Below are 15,729 nucleotides of genomic sequence, written 5' to 3'. Positions count from 1 at the left end.
AGAAGTTTCTATCACCGCTAACATTAGCCACGTGCTTTGACAATTTAAAAGATAAAACGAAACAAGCGAAATGTTTCCTGCGATACATATTGTTTTTAAAGTGAGCTTATGGTAAAATGTGAAGCGTAGCGCACGATTCAATTGTCCAACTTCTCGCCATCACGTCGCTAGAAGCCACAGAAAATTCCCAGTCTTATGGTGTATCCACGACACGGTGGCCACATTCATTGTGTGTTTCCTTTTCTACTACAAACATATCACCGGGACCAGAGGGCATTGCGTCTACAAATCCAGTTCAGTTTTTGATGCAGATATTAACGAGCTTTATGATGCTATGTTTAGCGATAGCCGAAGCCACAACCATGCAACCGAAACGTGCTCGACGATAAACGAATTTTCGTACGCGGATCCGGGAGGCTGTCTCACATCATCATTCACTTAAACCAGTTTTTCTCGATATAGATGCTAGAAGTTCGAAGCTATGCAGAGAAGACAATTTTTAAATTCTATTTTCTCGCCATAATTCCGGCTTCCTTCACTGCTGGACAAAGCTTAACCAGAGTCCTTGAAGGACTCTGGCTTAACATAGCCGGAAAGAGAATCAATCTTTGCCGAGAACAATAACTGCATGCAGATGTTCACTGTTTGCCTTGAAGGGGCATAAATGCACGAACGCGCTCGTGTTACAGCCGGTGCAAAGGATGAGCTGACCTTGTACGAAATGGCCAGTCTTGAGTATGAAGATTTACCGAATTTTTTTTTTAAATTTTAATGCACACCTCATTTTGAGAAGAGCGTATTTTTGCACCAATACATTTCACATGCTTAGCGCACTTCATCAAGCTGAACTGTTGATTTATTATTCGTAAAAAATGCGTGGCAACTGCCCTTTAATCGTTGGCAGTTTAAGCAGTTTGAACATATCGTAATAGCTCGAGTCGTGCTTCAGCTTTTATGAAACGCCTCGGGGATTAATGAGTGGCTGCTGCATTATGCTAAGCGCAATACGAAACCAGTGCGCGATGTAAATACACGTTATACCCCTGTCAAGCGTGCAAGTTAAAGTGCACTTACACGGAATGCACTTCGCAGCTCGAAAGAGTTTACGCTACGCAGTGCTAAACGGGAAAGCGTAATGCACTCGCATGAGCACTCGTTGGTACGAAACTGGCAACTGAAAAACATGTCTTAATAAAAGAATTGGAACCTCGAAGCGTGAAATTCAGAGAACTGGTTTTTAAAGGGGTAAAACACTCAAAAAATGCTTAATATTTGGCACTGGGCCATGATTCGGAGACCCGCTATTAACAAACACCATGAACAATAACAATCGCCCCCTAACCGAAAATGGCTTAGCCGCAGTGGCGCACCACGCTTAATGTGGAACCGTGATGTGGAAGTTGTGTACGCGGTTAAATCATGTTTTTGTTATGTGATACTTTGCCCGTCGCTATTATGAAAAAATTCCTGAAATGAAAATATTTACAAAACACATAAAATCAACATGTATACATATCTTGTTACATAATACATTTGTCACGAAGAAATTTCTGCCGGCGAGGCTACGCACTCGGCCCTCAAAGTCTGTTTTGCGAACGCACTCCGACGAGTACACACTTTGGCAAGTACACTTGTGTTACGCCGTTTAGCAGCGGTAGAGTGCACTTTTCGTAAGTGGCCGTAAGTGCACTTTATTTTGTGCGCTTGACAGGGGTATAAAATAACCCCAGCTGATCGAAATTATTGCTCAGCTCTCCACTATATGGCATCCCTCAAAGCCTGAATCTCTTTGGCATTTTTAATCCTGAAAATAAAAATAAACCAAACAGGAATCACAAAATAATAAAATTTCGCATGGCTTAGGTTATGGTGTGGATTTAGTTATTGTGTTTTGGGCAATAGTCCTAGGAATGCAAATAGGCGCTTAGTGGCGACGGAGTGTTTTAGCTGTGCCCGTACGGTTCCCAATGGATTTCTTTGCTCATGGATGCAGGTTTTCCGGGAAGAAGATCTTTTTGCCCTGTGGTTATGATAGTCCTAGGAATGCACCGGGTTAATTGGAGAAATATGGGAGAGGCCTTCGCCCTGCAGTGGGTATAATCAGGCTGATGATGATGATGATATGATTATATTACTGGTAACAAAAATTAAACCAGGAACGACTTGCCTCTGTGATCTCTCAAGAAATAATGATACATCACTACAGCGATAATGCTGCACACTGCTTCCAGCAGTGATTATTTACCGTCAGTTAGTATGGAGCTTTTGTTCAAAAGTAACTGACGGTAAATAAATATCATTATTTAAGGCACCCCGTTTTCTCGCAAAAATTGATCTTTATCTCTGTCTCTCTATTTTCGATTCTTATTTTTACTGTTCTCGTCTTACTGGGCGAGGCGACCGGCTCAATCAGCGGTGCGAGCAGCAGCGACTCCCGTGATACTGCGCAGCTCTGCAAAGAAGCGCCTCCTTGGCCTGAATGCAGTCGGGGTAGAGAGGCGAACTATCAGGACGAGGCGATCTCGTTGTCTCCTCGGTTGCGTCGATGGAGTGTGGAGGGACGGTGTAACCTCGCTGCACGCTTACGCTTGAGCGCTGAACGCCAGGCAGAACCGGCACAGCTCTTCACGGTTGCCCGTCGAATAAGGACGTTACTGCAGATGCGTCGGTTCACTGTCCGGGACGCGGGTCTGTTCGGTCCAGCTTGCCATTGCACGACGATAAAGCTGCAACCGGAGCCAGCCAATGGAAAACCCATCTCCGAGGACAATTTTCGACTTAGAACTGCGCGCCATTGCTTGTCGCTTTTGTTACGGTTCGCTAGGGTTATGCCGACAGCCGACGGAACGGGCGCGAGGGATGTTTGCGTGCGAGGTCCTTTGATAGAGCTCGATTCCAACCGCACAATACCAACAAGACTAAAGAAATAACCAGAACACGTACAAGTTGGCCAAGAGTTCCCAGGTCATGGGGTTTTCGTTTCAGCAGCGTAGCGGGGCGTTTAAAACCGCCGGAGCCCAGACCGCATCTAGGACGAGCAGGAGTCTCATCGTCATCCGTGACGTCTGTGGCTGCTTTAAAGACAGGTACCTTATCGCACCACTCAAAAGCAGACCTTCTGACTAGGGAATTTCAGAGCTCACGTTTGTCAAGGTCGCGTTATTCTGCAATTTATAAACAATGGTGGTCGCTATGGTAACAGCGCCAATCCATTACATAGCAATAGCGCATGCTACGTCACCTTGACTGAAAAGAAATTGAGAAAAAAAAAAGGTTTAGTGAAAAAACATTGCCACTGCTCGGTTTCGAAGCCCAGCATAATGAATAGATCAGCCTCCTTAGTTCGGACCAGTCCAGTAGGTCTTTCGGATGGCGTTTGTGTAGTTATTTGTTTTTCTGTTTCATTACATTCTTTTGATCATTTCTACTACAATGTTTAGTTCTCAACAGAGCTACATTGACAATGTTTTGCAAGATTAAGCGGCTACAAGTTCACTTTGTTTAGCCTTAAGGAATGAAGTCGGAAGACGGCGCAAGTCCGGCGCGGTACGTGTTTTATGCTTTGTCTCCGTATTTTTCGCACAACTGAAACCAAGCAGTGAAATGGAAAAAGGGGTCCGGTAGGTATTAATTGCGCTTTTACATACGACCCTCCGTTCGCCGGCTACTGTAGAGCTAACACATACGAGACTGAGTACAAAAGAAGAAGCGGGCGCCAGAAACGCAACCCTAAAACTCATTACATCATCACATCATCATCACTTTATTACCTCAGAAAACTCAGATGCGGCTTGTCGTGACGCCGAAGACAGGCCACGCGAAGTGGGAATCCGCTGGAGTGGCGTTGCCTTACGTTGGGTGGCGTGCGCATCCCCGCGAAGCCGCGCACAAAAGAGAAAACTGGCGCGCTGGTCGGCTCGAGTCACTCCACTAAAATTAGCTGATATGGAAGCGCGCACGTATGCTTAGAGGAAGTTTGCAACATCGTAACTTCCTGCGGTAATTACAATCCCTACCGCGCTGCTTTTGAACCATTAGGATTGTAGCGTGAAAGCCTAGTTAGCTATGTCGCTTTCAACTTCGGTGATCTCTACAGTGGTTTGTGCTTAGTATCTTTTGGTGAGTGCACTGAATTAGAAGACAGGTACCGTTTTATATTTTTAGCAGTTATTTAATAGTATCAGTTAATTTGGCCCTGGCGCGGAAATGACTTGCACAGGGGAGCAGTAGCAAAAAATAAGCGCGGTCCAAAAGCAAACCCAACAAGCTACGGGATAACTAAACGTAACTGCAACGAAAGGAAACACTTCTCACTGCCTTCATCACAAGTTTCTTTTTCCTCTTAAATTTTGTACCGCACTGTGCGTATTTATCTAATTAAACACACTGCAATTTTCCCTATTTTAACAGTGTGTCGAATTAGATAAATTCGTAGAGTACAAAATTTATTAGGAAACAACCTTGTGGTGAATGCTTCCTAGTCTCATCCTGACGAGCTTACATGTACGTATACTGCACTTCGCTCTTATCCAAAAAGCCATCCATCCATCTTCAATGACCGCACTCTTTTCTAACCCAATTCTTCCATCTTTATTCCCTGATTCCACAACCCCATGCAGAGTAGCATGTTAGGAAACATTCACGCCGGCTAAACTCTCTGTTTCATTAAAGAGATTTCTCCCTGTTCTCTCTGACGAATCTTTAGAAAGGCTCTCCTCTCGAACGTCTCGTTTATAAAAACTCCTAAAAACATGAGGTATTTTTCAGTGCAGCCAGTTGTTCCCTGTTCCTATACTCAAAGTGTCGTGTGACACTCGCTGTACGCACCACCTGATTTTGTTTTCGAAACAGCATCTGCTCTCGGAGCGCCCACATTTCGACTTGAACCAGCGACTAAGAACTTCGATGCAAAGTAAAGCTTTCTTCCTGAGGTCTCTCTAGCATTTTCTTCTCCTGGTAATCGTTGCTACTTAAGTGCACTCTTTAAACTGGCACGGTGTGCGTTACGTGGTTACAGAGAGCGTGGAAGAGTCAGCAAGAGAGGTTCCGGGAGATTTAACAGAACAGGTTTCCGCTTGGCTACCCTGCTCGGAGAAATGCGGTAAGAAGTGGAGCATGTAGCGGATGAAGAACGTGACGAAACGGGATGTAAAAACTTCATTGGCGGTATGCAGCTTCGCTATGAGCACGAATATGCATGCAGAAGCAGTGTTTGGCAATCGTTTGGCTAAGTTCTGCTTCGCTTACTTTCTTCTTCTTCTCTTACAGAAGCGCCGTCGTCACAACCGCATAGCAGCAGCAGCAGCCCAGGGGCGACATGAAACTCAGTGGTTATATAGGCGACGAATCAAAGCACGCTTTGCATAGTACCGTATCATTTGGTGTTCACGTTAGCCTACACACTCTTAGGTGTTCCAATAAGGTGAAGACGAGGCTATTTTGACAGGAGAGCATGCAGTCAGTACGGGACGAGAGCACAGCCAAGGACAAGGTCGAAAATAACGTCAGCAGCCACAGAATAATATCTTTAGGATGAAGGAGCCCTGATTAAATCTTTATCGCAACTTTGTTATAGGAGATGAATGCAATAAAGACAGCGATACTGAACCGCAGCGCGAAAGACTGGCAGCTTAGGACGCCGAGAAAAATAAAAATAAAACGGGTTTGCATTGACGTCCAACCGAGCGGTCAGCGAAGCTGATCTCTCCGCCTCGGTTCGGGTTTGAAACTTCGCATAGCTTTCTTTTTTACCTTTTTTTTTTTTTTTTTTTTTTCAAGTTGCTTGCTCGAGGCAGGCTTCAGAGCCACGCCGGCGAAATCGAAGCATGGGGCAGCAATGCTTCTGCCTTGAAAAACACGCTGCATCGTCACATCGTGTTGTTCGAGCTCGACATTCTAAAAAGTCAGACCTGGAAAAACGATGCGTTGTCTCAAGTTCTGTGCACGAGAGTCACAAATGCCTAGTTTTTATAAACAAGCCATACAGTAGCACGCCTAAGGAGCGCTGCAAACTGTCCAGCAGCCGCACGTCCGAGCAAATCGCTCAGTGAGATGCAGTCGGGTTGCACGCACGTACTCTTTTTCATACATACAAGGTGCATGATACACGTCAGCAGCGCACCACAGACACCGCTGTTCGTGCCGACCCATCTCGATGCAGCGAGGTATCCTGCAGAGTGGCGGAATTGGGAGGCCTCGGGGCACGCTACTTGTGTAACTACCGCAGCGGCAGGAATGCGCAGAAGGGGGTGACAGAGACGCCGGGGACTTCGCCAGGGCCCTGAGGAAGAGCGATGCGTGTACGAGAACGCGTCTTGCAGGGGAAATTGCTGCCAGCGCTGCTCGTAGGCGGCAAAAGGGGTAAAAGACCTCGCTGACTGCCACTCCATCACCGCAGGTGCCGTTGGCGCCACGAGTGGCCACGGGACCAACGGCGAACGACACGTGATAGAACACGTGACCCTCCTTTTCTACCCGACGCTGTTGTTTCTTTCGCTCTGTTTAAGCTCGTCTTTGATATTGCCCGGCAAGGTGCAACGATCACGCTACTGGTCCATTCTTCGCTTTCTGTAGAACGGAAGGCGAGCTAACAGTGCCTAACAATCGACTCGTTATTGCATACACGGCTTTCCCTCTCGCCCAGTTGGACTTGCCTCCGAACTCTACTCGGCGCTCTCTTTACCCCGTCAGCTCCGCGGGGGTACGCGCGTCTGGGGTCGGCAGTCGCGCTCGCTGCAACGGACCATGCCGCGTTGCTGTCCACGACACTTGGCCGGCGCCGCTCGCCAAAGACACCGCTTCGAAAGAAAGGGGGCACCAGTGAAGGTTTCCATGCAGCCTCTAACGAGAGCCATACATTCGGCCACTCGCACTTCCCTCGGGCGGCGATAAGGTTATTCCTTCGCCGACAGCTCACGCGCATCCCGCGCGGCGGCCTTCGTGGGAAAGCGATGGGCCTGATGGGAGGGATAAACTCCGATCTCATCCATCGAATCTCGATGCCAGCTTCAGTTCAAGCTGCGCACTTTAAAGACGCAACAATTCGTGATATTTTTCTTCCTCCTTTGTTTTCCACTCCGCAATTCATTTTGACAAAACGGATCTCTAAACTTTGATTTTCCAGGTAAGGAAGTGAAGCTTGCAGGCCTTGCGTTTCATCCGATTGTTTGCAAGCGATGCGGCTTTGTATAAAGTAGGCGCTGTTGCTGAAGTAGCGACGGCTTCTCTGTTATCGCTGACCTAGTACTTGTTGACGAGGCATGCGCGGTCCCGCTCATTTAATCTTACCTTGGGTAGCTTTCGCGTTGCGCGCCTTGCAAAGTTTTCGACAGCTGGCGGCATTAGACGGGTTTTAAAGTTACATAGGCGACCTAATTTGGCCGCTCCATTTCTCGCACTGTTGCTTCTTTAGGGCCCGTTTTCGCTTTCGCCGTGTAGCGTTTAGGCCGGCCCCGCCATGGTGGTGCAGTGGTTAGGGCGCTCGACTATTATGCTCAAGGATGCGGGATCGAATCCTGGCCTTGCCGACCGCTTTTCGGTGGAGGCGAAAAGCAAGGCGCCCGTGTGCTGTGCGATGTCAGCGCACGTAACGAACCCCAGGTGGTCGAAATTTCCGGAGCCCTCCACTACGGCCCTTCACTTCATAGCTTGAGTTGCTTTGGGACATTAAACCCCATAAACCAACGAACCATTTAGGCAGGGCTTTTATAGATTAGCGAAAGAGAAATCTCTGCGTTAAGGACCCCTCCGCTTCCTTATTTCTCACGCACATGTGGCAAGCAGTATGTCCTCCTCATGTCCTGAGTACGAATAAGTGCCTTTGACGGCTTATTCTTTGTTTTGTTTTCTTCTGAACAGTCAGGATTTTGCACGTGGAAAACCTATTTTCACGCATTTGCCTATTTCGTATTTATGCCATAAATACAATGTGATGTTTCAGAGAGAGGAGAGGGTGTACAGTCGGCTTTCCACCAAGTGCAGTCGGACAGTAAATCAATGCGATCTTTTTCGTCTCATGCTCCAGAAAGGTGTAGAATGGCATACCATTCTACGCAGGTTCAATTCCGGCTGCGGTAGCCACCTTTCGATGGAGGCGAAATGCAAACGCCTGTGTGCAGTGCGATGTCAGGACACGTTAAAGAACCCTAGGTGGCCAAAGTTTGCGGAGCCATCCACTACGGCGCCCCTCATGGCCCGAGCAGCTTCGGGACATACAACCCTATAAACCAAACTGTGTAAACGTTGACGCGTTTATCCTTCTTTGGCTGAATGACACATGAGCATGCGGTGCCTTGAGATTTTTTTTTTTTTGTCAAGCATAAAAGTGTCGTGCACGAAGGCTGAACAGACGACGTAAAATGCACGACAGAAAGAGTAAGTCCGCGAGAATAAAAGACAATACGAACTTGACCAAGACACGTAGTACAGAATTAATCTGCAAACGTCACCGACCCTGTGCGTCACTGTTGAACGCACAGGCGAAAAGACGATCTGCTGCTTGAGAGGAAAGCCAGGACATTTTTTTCTTCTTCTTCGATACCGGCTTTTACGGGGAAAAATTATCCCGCCAAAGTCGTAAAGAGAAGAAGCGAGGCCATCAACGGCCCGTATGCGGATCGCGTGCAAACGAATGCGAAGTCTCGGTTGCTACGAAGAACAGGCAGCCTGGAAACAGTAATGCGTTCGCCAAGGCCAGCGCGTCACGTGGAGTGAATCCTGAGGAGAAATGGAAAGAGCGGAGTACGTGGCATGAAGGAAAATGCGGAATATATATGCACATATATCTATGATCTTCACTGAGTTCGAAGAGATCGAAGTGCCGAGATGGCGGTGCACAGGACGGTCAAGTCGCGGCCTGTCGTCGTCCCCGAGCGGAGAGGTAGAAAGTGCGTGATAAAGTACTGGCTTAACGTCGAACCGTAACGCAGTTCAGGCAGAGGCAGGAGGAACGTGAAGAAATACGCTGTCTTTTCTGGTGTGTGCCTGATATTAGCGTTGAACATGAACATAGGGGGTTGTTGAGAATACTGTTGTCTAATGACCAAACGTACTTGCTGCAAGGCTACTTTGTTCATGCTAAAAACCTCAACGGCGTAAAGGGCGCGAACACAGGAAAATAAAGAGCACAGAAGGCGATATTTATGCCCCTCTTGTTTTCCTGTGTTTAGGTAATTCGCACCATCTGAATATATAGCTCTAATAACCAATCTATGACACACTACATGTAAGGTACACAAAAAAAAGGAGAGGGGGGGGGGGAGGATACTGCGCACCTTTACTGTTCAACTTGAAGGTCGTCGTAAAGGGACAGAAGGTCCACTCGTCAACTATCTCCTAGTCGTTTGGCGAAGTAGACACAAACCTAGTATCCTACGACCGTCCGAGCCTTGGGTTTTACATTTACGTCAGTAGTGGGGTGAAGGTGCTCACAACTTGATCGCCTCGAAATGCTGGCAATAAATCAGGCACACCTCATGCGCGCTTCACTCCTCCGTTATGCGAAACGGTCGCGCCGGTTTCGTTTCAGACACATGGCGTAAAAAAGTGGGCCCAAGTTGGGTAATCGGGGTTGTTGTGCCATGCTCCAGCTTCTTTTGTTCTGTGAAACTCGACCTTGCGTAACTGCATCAACGCCCCGGCGGCCCTGCTTACAGTCTGCCTTACTCGCATTCCCATTATTAGATTCCTTTTTGTCACTCAAAGCAGGGCTGGTTTCTTCCCATTTCTGTGGCTCTCTGGAGTGGAGTAGGCATGTTGAAGCGAAGAGCATGCGTAACACGGGATGCTCGCGCATGTCATGGCGCCTTGCAGTCATAAGCCAAAAGCTTCCAGGAAAAATCAGCGAGCTATTCATAAGGCAATCATTATCAAGAAAATAATCATTGCTCCATTTGCGCATGAGTTTTAAGAGCAACTGCTGGGGACAATTCTATCTATCCATTGTTCGGAGTAAACTGTTTTACTTGGTTCTATCTGACAGTGTTGACCCTTGTCCGTCGGCAAAAGACGCATACATCTCTGACAAAAGTGGGCTTAGATGTCTTCCCGTCAGTTGTTCCAAATCAGCGTGGATGCATGCATTCTATTCTTGAATACGCTTCTAATGTCTGGAATCCATACAAGCAATGTGAAATCGATCAAATAGAATCTGTGCAACGTAAAGCTGTAAGATTTATTTTTCGCCGCTACGACTTTCATTTTTCACCCTCATCTGCCATGTCTTCCCTAAACATAAGCCCGCTTGCATCCCGCCGAAAAATTGAGTCCTTAAAACTTCTTCACTCCATAGTTCATTCTGCTAATTGCCTTTCAGAGGGTAAGCATATCTCGTTTTCAAAACCATCTGCAACCAGGAGCCATCACGATCTTAATATCCAACCTTTTTTTGCCCGCACTAACGTTTTCAAATACAGTTTTTTTCCGCGCAATGTGGAGTGTTGGAATTCTTTGGATGGCAACATTCGTGCACTATCAATCTCTGATTTTGCGTCGGCAATTGAGTCGTAGCATTGTATGTTGTTTTTCTAGCGTTTATATTTGTAATGCTTGTATGTACTTTTGTATGCGTGGAATTGTTCCACATTTTTGTACCCACTCCTGCTATAGCCCCTTGAGGGGCTGCAGTATTTTCAAATAAATAAAATAAATAAAATTTTACTTGCAAGATCGGCCAGTGAGGGCGACACCTGTACTTTTCCTTTCGGATGTTATAAAAGCTTCGTTTTCGTTGAGACCGGTCTTTGTGATTAGAGTGCGGTCTTCTGTTTAGTATAGACATGCTTGTATTTGTCCCTTTGTGTAGATTGCTTATTCGTGATGTCAGGACAGTTCTCTTCCCCCTTTGCCTTGTGAGCCAGTGTGAAGTACAGTCTTTGTCAAAATTGTTGAGCCCAGGGGGCCGTGCAGTGGCACTGATTTAGCTTTAGTGGAGGTCCTTCTCATTGGAGAGGATAGGGCAAAAAAAGCTTTTCACCATGAAGAAATTCGGAACACTGGAAATGCATTACAAGTCGTACGAAATGGCTCAGAAGCGGACCCCCAGAAGCTCTACACTTTTGACAAGGACTGCACTTATCCACAGCAGGATTTAAATCAGTAAGTTTTCGGCTTGGCACACAGTGAATATGCCATGTTTGCACCAAAGGGTTTTGCATTTGCCAACGTAAATGAAGACACGCACCTGCATCTCTCCTTGCTGGTTCGCTCCCCGATGTTTCGAGAAAATAGATGTCCGCCTACACGGGTTTGGCGGAAGGAGTCGCAGTTCGGGCTTATTAAAAGGTGTCGTGTTCGCCAACGCGTGCAGCCTCCATAACGACCGCATTACACAGCAGTGCTCACCGAAGCGGAAAGCTGGCAGAGTTGGTGGAGATTCGAAGTTAGAAGGGAGCAATTACAACGCAGACGAGCACACGTAATCCAAGCGCTAGTGTTCAGTTCCAAAACAAAATTTCGGTCAGCCTTCCAGCGGGGTCAAAAATAAGCTACTTAGGTGTAAAATGAAGACAACAGTCAGTTATGGGTGAAAGTGTGCGGTTCTCTCTGGTCATGGGGAAATTGACAGAAAACCTCATTACCGAAGATAAAATTAAAGCCGAAAAAAACTTTCTCAAAGCTCGACTCTAACTATTGTTACATTTTGGAAGTGGACGAACGTGTACTATAAGGGCGAAAAAAGAATATATATATATATATATATATATATATATATATATATATATATTAGCACGGAAAGGAGTGTTCCTTTTTTTATGCTGATGTATAACCTGACTTCAGAGGTCTGGGCTCAGAAAACTGTCCGGTCGTCTGGGAAAGCACCCGGTGATTCCGGTGATTGCGGTACCTGTACCACTTAATTTCTTGATAGCTATAAGCCTTCGTGAGCTCCGTTATCAGCAAATGTAGCCTAGATTTTATTAGAGCCATAAGTTAGCTATCGACAGAGACCAACTTCAATTTCTTGCTATTACTCCTCCAACCGTACTGCGATGCCCTTGCACTCTTGTTTTATCACCACTTTTCCCACATACATCACTGATTTCCACGTGGACTACATACGTTAGGCCCCAGGCTCCGGTTTTTCGAGAACAGGTTTGTTAAGGAACGCAGTTTACTGAGTGTGCACCGTGCCATCCAGCCTTGTGCTTTGCTCCCAGAGTTGTGAAAACCAGTCTCAAGGTAAGAGAAAATCTGCTGGTCCCCTTTGTTTTTCTTGAAAGTTAGTCTATCTTCAGCTGAAAGCGTCGTTTTTCTCTGTTTCCGCACGAAGGCAAGTTGTCTGTGGTGTACAAGCTGCCCTTCCGGATTGATGAGAGTAATGATTTGTCATTTGAAACTGCAGCCGCGTTGTTTGTTAATACATATGACGTAGTTTTACCTTTTCCTGTACTCTGTCTAGGGGTAGTTTATGCGCTTAATGCCTACACGAAAAACATAATCAAAGATAAAAGATAGAGGTCAGTGGGTTCGCACTCCACCGGCAGCACGTGCTTGTTTTAGTTCTAGTTTCTAATCGTTCATCTTATTATTACACTGTTATTCCACATTGATCAACGAAATATATATATATATATATATATATATATATATATATATATATATATATATATATATATATATATATATATATATATATATCCCCTATGCTTCCCTTCGTGTCAGTGGCTGATGTCTCCCTTTGTGTTTATTCAAGTAAGTGGTTTCCTCAAGATATATTAGTATAAGTGGCACTAGTAATGAAAGTGATATTATATTATAGCTCCATCATTCATGTTTCTAGGCAATCCAGAGTGAGTTCTCAGACGTTGACTGGTGTAGGAACGAGTGCAGGCCAAGATGAGAAAAAGAAAAGCACGTCTTTCTTTTGATTAATGCGCTATCTAGAGCCTGTGGTGGTAAGATAATACCTTACTATGCTTAATCGTTTCAGCAGCAATTTACCACTGGCAGGAAAATGAGACAGAGGTAAGGTCAATTGTCGCGTGCTCTGTGGCCTGATAACAAATGACGCAGGCTTGCATACAGAAAGCGTTTGCCATTGCATTTGTCTTTTCATTCGTAATCACATATGTAGTCGATCATCTGCCCCTTTCGCTTATTTGCTGCACGAAGGACTCTGAAACCTCTAGTGATTCAGCGCTGCCAAGTTTCCCTTTTACGAACGACAGAATTACATCCGCTCGCACGACGGCGAAAGGTAATCGCGTCTATCGAATACAAATGCGTTGCATGAAACCTACTTTTTTTTTGCGGTAACCGTCTTAGCCAACGTAGTCCCTGGTTTGACAGAATACCGTCTGGCGAGGAGCGAGCATTGTAGAAATAAACATACACTCGCCAAAATGTTTTGAAAAAAGGAAAACACGACGTTTCGGGGCCCGCACGGATCCCTTGATCACAGAGCGCTGCATGGAAAGACGGCTGCTTAAACACGGTTGAAATTGCAGTGTCAAGGGTAAAATGAACACATAACCGGCAAAGCATTAATGAAACTGCTAAACACACAATTTATAAACTATTTTAGGATTTCTTATTGTGCACGGTACTTCCTTCTATATTTCAATCTTCCAGGCACAAAAACGTACTTCAAAGCAGAGTGCATGCCTCGAGATTTGTTCACTATTGTGTGCTGAAACTAAGCCCGGTTGGCATAATCGAACGAGAACGCTCTTTTAAAGGCAGAAAATGGGCTGCAAGTATTGCCACAGTGTCTCACTAATCTCCCTAATCCTTGTCAAAGCATCGATGCACCGTGCTGCACGGCAGGATGGCGTCCACGTGCTCGGAACGTGCATCAAATCGTTGCCAGAGGCTTGTTCGATGCAGGACAACAGCTCGCGCACTGCTGACACACACCTTGGGAACGTGTCGTTTATCTGAGAGACCTGCCTGCTCGGTGCTCTGGAGGACTACTCCACTATCAGAGGCGTGTAGGCGGTGAATTTCAATGAATCGCCAGCGCAGATCATGATCCGACTTTTGCAGAAAGTAAAATACATTAAGAAAGGGGGAAGACAGCTAAGGCCCCTGTGGAAAGTAACGAAATGGCACAACAAGATTCGCGACGACGAACGGGAATCAGCCGTATCATCGGGTCCTTCCGCAACAGCCCTCTGGGCGGCCCTGTGTTGTACGACCGATGCCAGGCGCGGCAACCCATTGGAAGTCAAGTCCCACGCTACGCGGCCCTCTCGCAACAGCGTCCTTACAGGAAATCTGGGACGCAGCGCTCGCAGCGAGCGGCTGCCGCATCTCACGGCCCGAAGCCACGCCGCCCCAAGGCGCATCGCGGCCGTACACTATCCTTTCCTCGCTGATGGAAGACACCCACCGCTTCTGTACCCTACATGAGAACACCTGGTTAGGACACGTTGTACGCGCTGACAGCGGCCGCAAGGCGGGCTTTCACTCACCTAGAGGCAGTGGGCGACGTCCTGCGTGAGTAGGCGCCGACCGCGTTCAGGCTTCGTTCGCTTTCGAAGAGCAAGACTGCGATTGCCGACGATGTAGTCGCTGTGAAAAGCACTGCGGTCTCCTCCTGCGGCTACACGGCTGCGCGCACGCAAAATCCGTCGTTTGTCAGGCGGTCCGGGCTCGTTGGCGGAGGCGGTCGAAGCCGGGCTGGCACACACACATCCACGGTGGACGACGTCTACGACGGCGCTCGGTTCCGCACTCGGGGGGCCCACTCTCGCCAAACCCGTTTTCGAGTGACCTCAAGCGGAGAGCGCGGCCCACGTTTTTATACTGGGAGGCGGGGTCTGCTCACGTGACTTTCCTTCTCGGCACACAGGTAGACCGACGGCAGAACCTTTATTTCTCGTTTCTTTCTTGCCTTTGCGAAAGCGCGTGCCTTGGAGCAGTTTCTGTAGCGCTTCGTTTCTCTGGCACCACCTCTCCCTCCGCTGCCACATCTTCCTTTCGCTCGTCTCCCCCAGCGTAGCTTGCCTATGATGCCCCCTTCCTTTCGGTTTTCACCCATAGCAGGCTCCCGCTGCTCAACCCCCTGCTAAGCCAACGAAAAAAAGAAAAAACCCCAAAGTGGTCCTGGGCATATTTCTCTGGCATATTTGTACTGCGTATCTTCCTTCCTCAATTTTGCTCTTGTTCCCTTCAGAACTGGTGGCCGTCCTTTTTTTCTTTTTTTTCTCCCACTGGTGCTTGTTTCTTCAAGTCCGGTTCATAACCGGGCGGCTGGACGGTTCCTCCCATTTCTGGTTCACTCTGAGCACCCGAGCTACTTGCCAGAGCTTCTCTGTTGACTTTCCTTTTCCTCGCCGCCACGTTCCCTCGCTTCCGCCAAAGTGCTTCCCTTTTTTTGTTTTGTTTACGTCTTGATGATCCCTTGCCTACCTGTCAGAGTGTTTACGCATCTGAGACCGGCGGCTCCTGTCAGGGGCCTTGTCTTATGATGCGTTCGCCGCTTGTTCGTTCGCTCTCCTGAAATTTTTGTGGGCTCAACCATCATTTCCCTGCAAGGCTTCGATGCCGGATTTGACGTTGTTTTGTTGAATTGGGTGTTTGGATGCCCGACTCTTCACTGCAATCGTTTAGCCCCTTTGGCCGCAGCACTGAGATGGTATTTATGTATTTTGATAACTTTCTGCGTTCTTGATTCTAAGTTGCTTGTGATTGGGCCCATTTTATGAGAAATATGTGCGCTACTTGGATTTACGAAGACCTGGTTCAAAGATGATACAAACGTTTAGGCGCGATTCCCCGTGGTTTGCC

At 47.1% G+C, this 15,729-nt stretch overlaps 1 protein-coding gene across 2 annotated transcripts in view; it reads right to left on the bottom strand.

Moving 5' to 3' along the window:
* pio (zona pellucida domain-containing protein piopio) overlaps positions 1-14,703 on the bottom strand; it is a 112,579-nt gene extending 97,876 nt beyond the window's left edge. For both annotated transcript variants that reach the window (XM_084607703.1, XM_084607704.1), the window contains exon 1: positions 14,412-14,703. The gene's annotated coding sequence lies outside the window, so the exon portion shown is untranslated. The remainder of the gene's footprint in view (positions 1-14,411) is intronic.
* Positions 14,704-15,729: the final 1,026 nt, after the last annotated feature.

This window comes from Amblyomma maculatum, chromosome 6, assembly GCF_055883805.1.
Source record: "Amblyomma maculatum isolate TAMU_Amacu chromosome 6, ASM5588380v1, whole genome shotgun sequence".
In the NCBI taxonomy this organism is placed as follows: domain Eukaryota; kingdom Metazoa; phylum Arthropoda; class Arachnida; order Ixodida; family Ixodidae; genus Amblyomma; species Amblyomma maculatum.
This window is presented reverse-complemented; position numbering and strand designations above follow the sequence as displayed.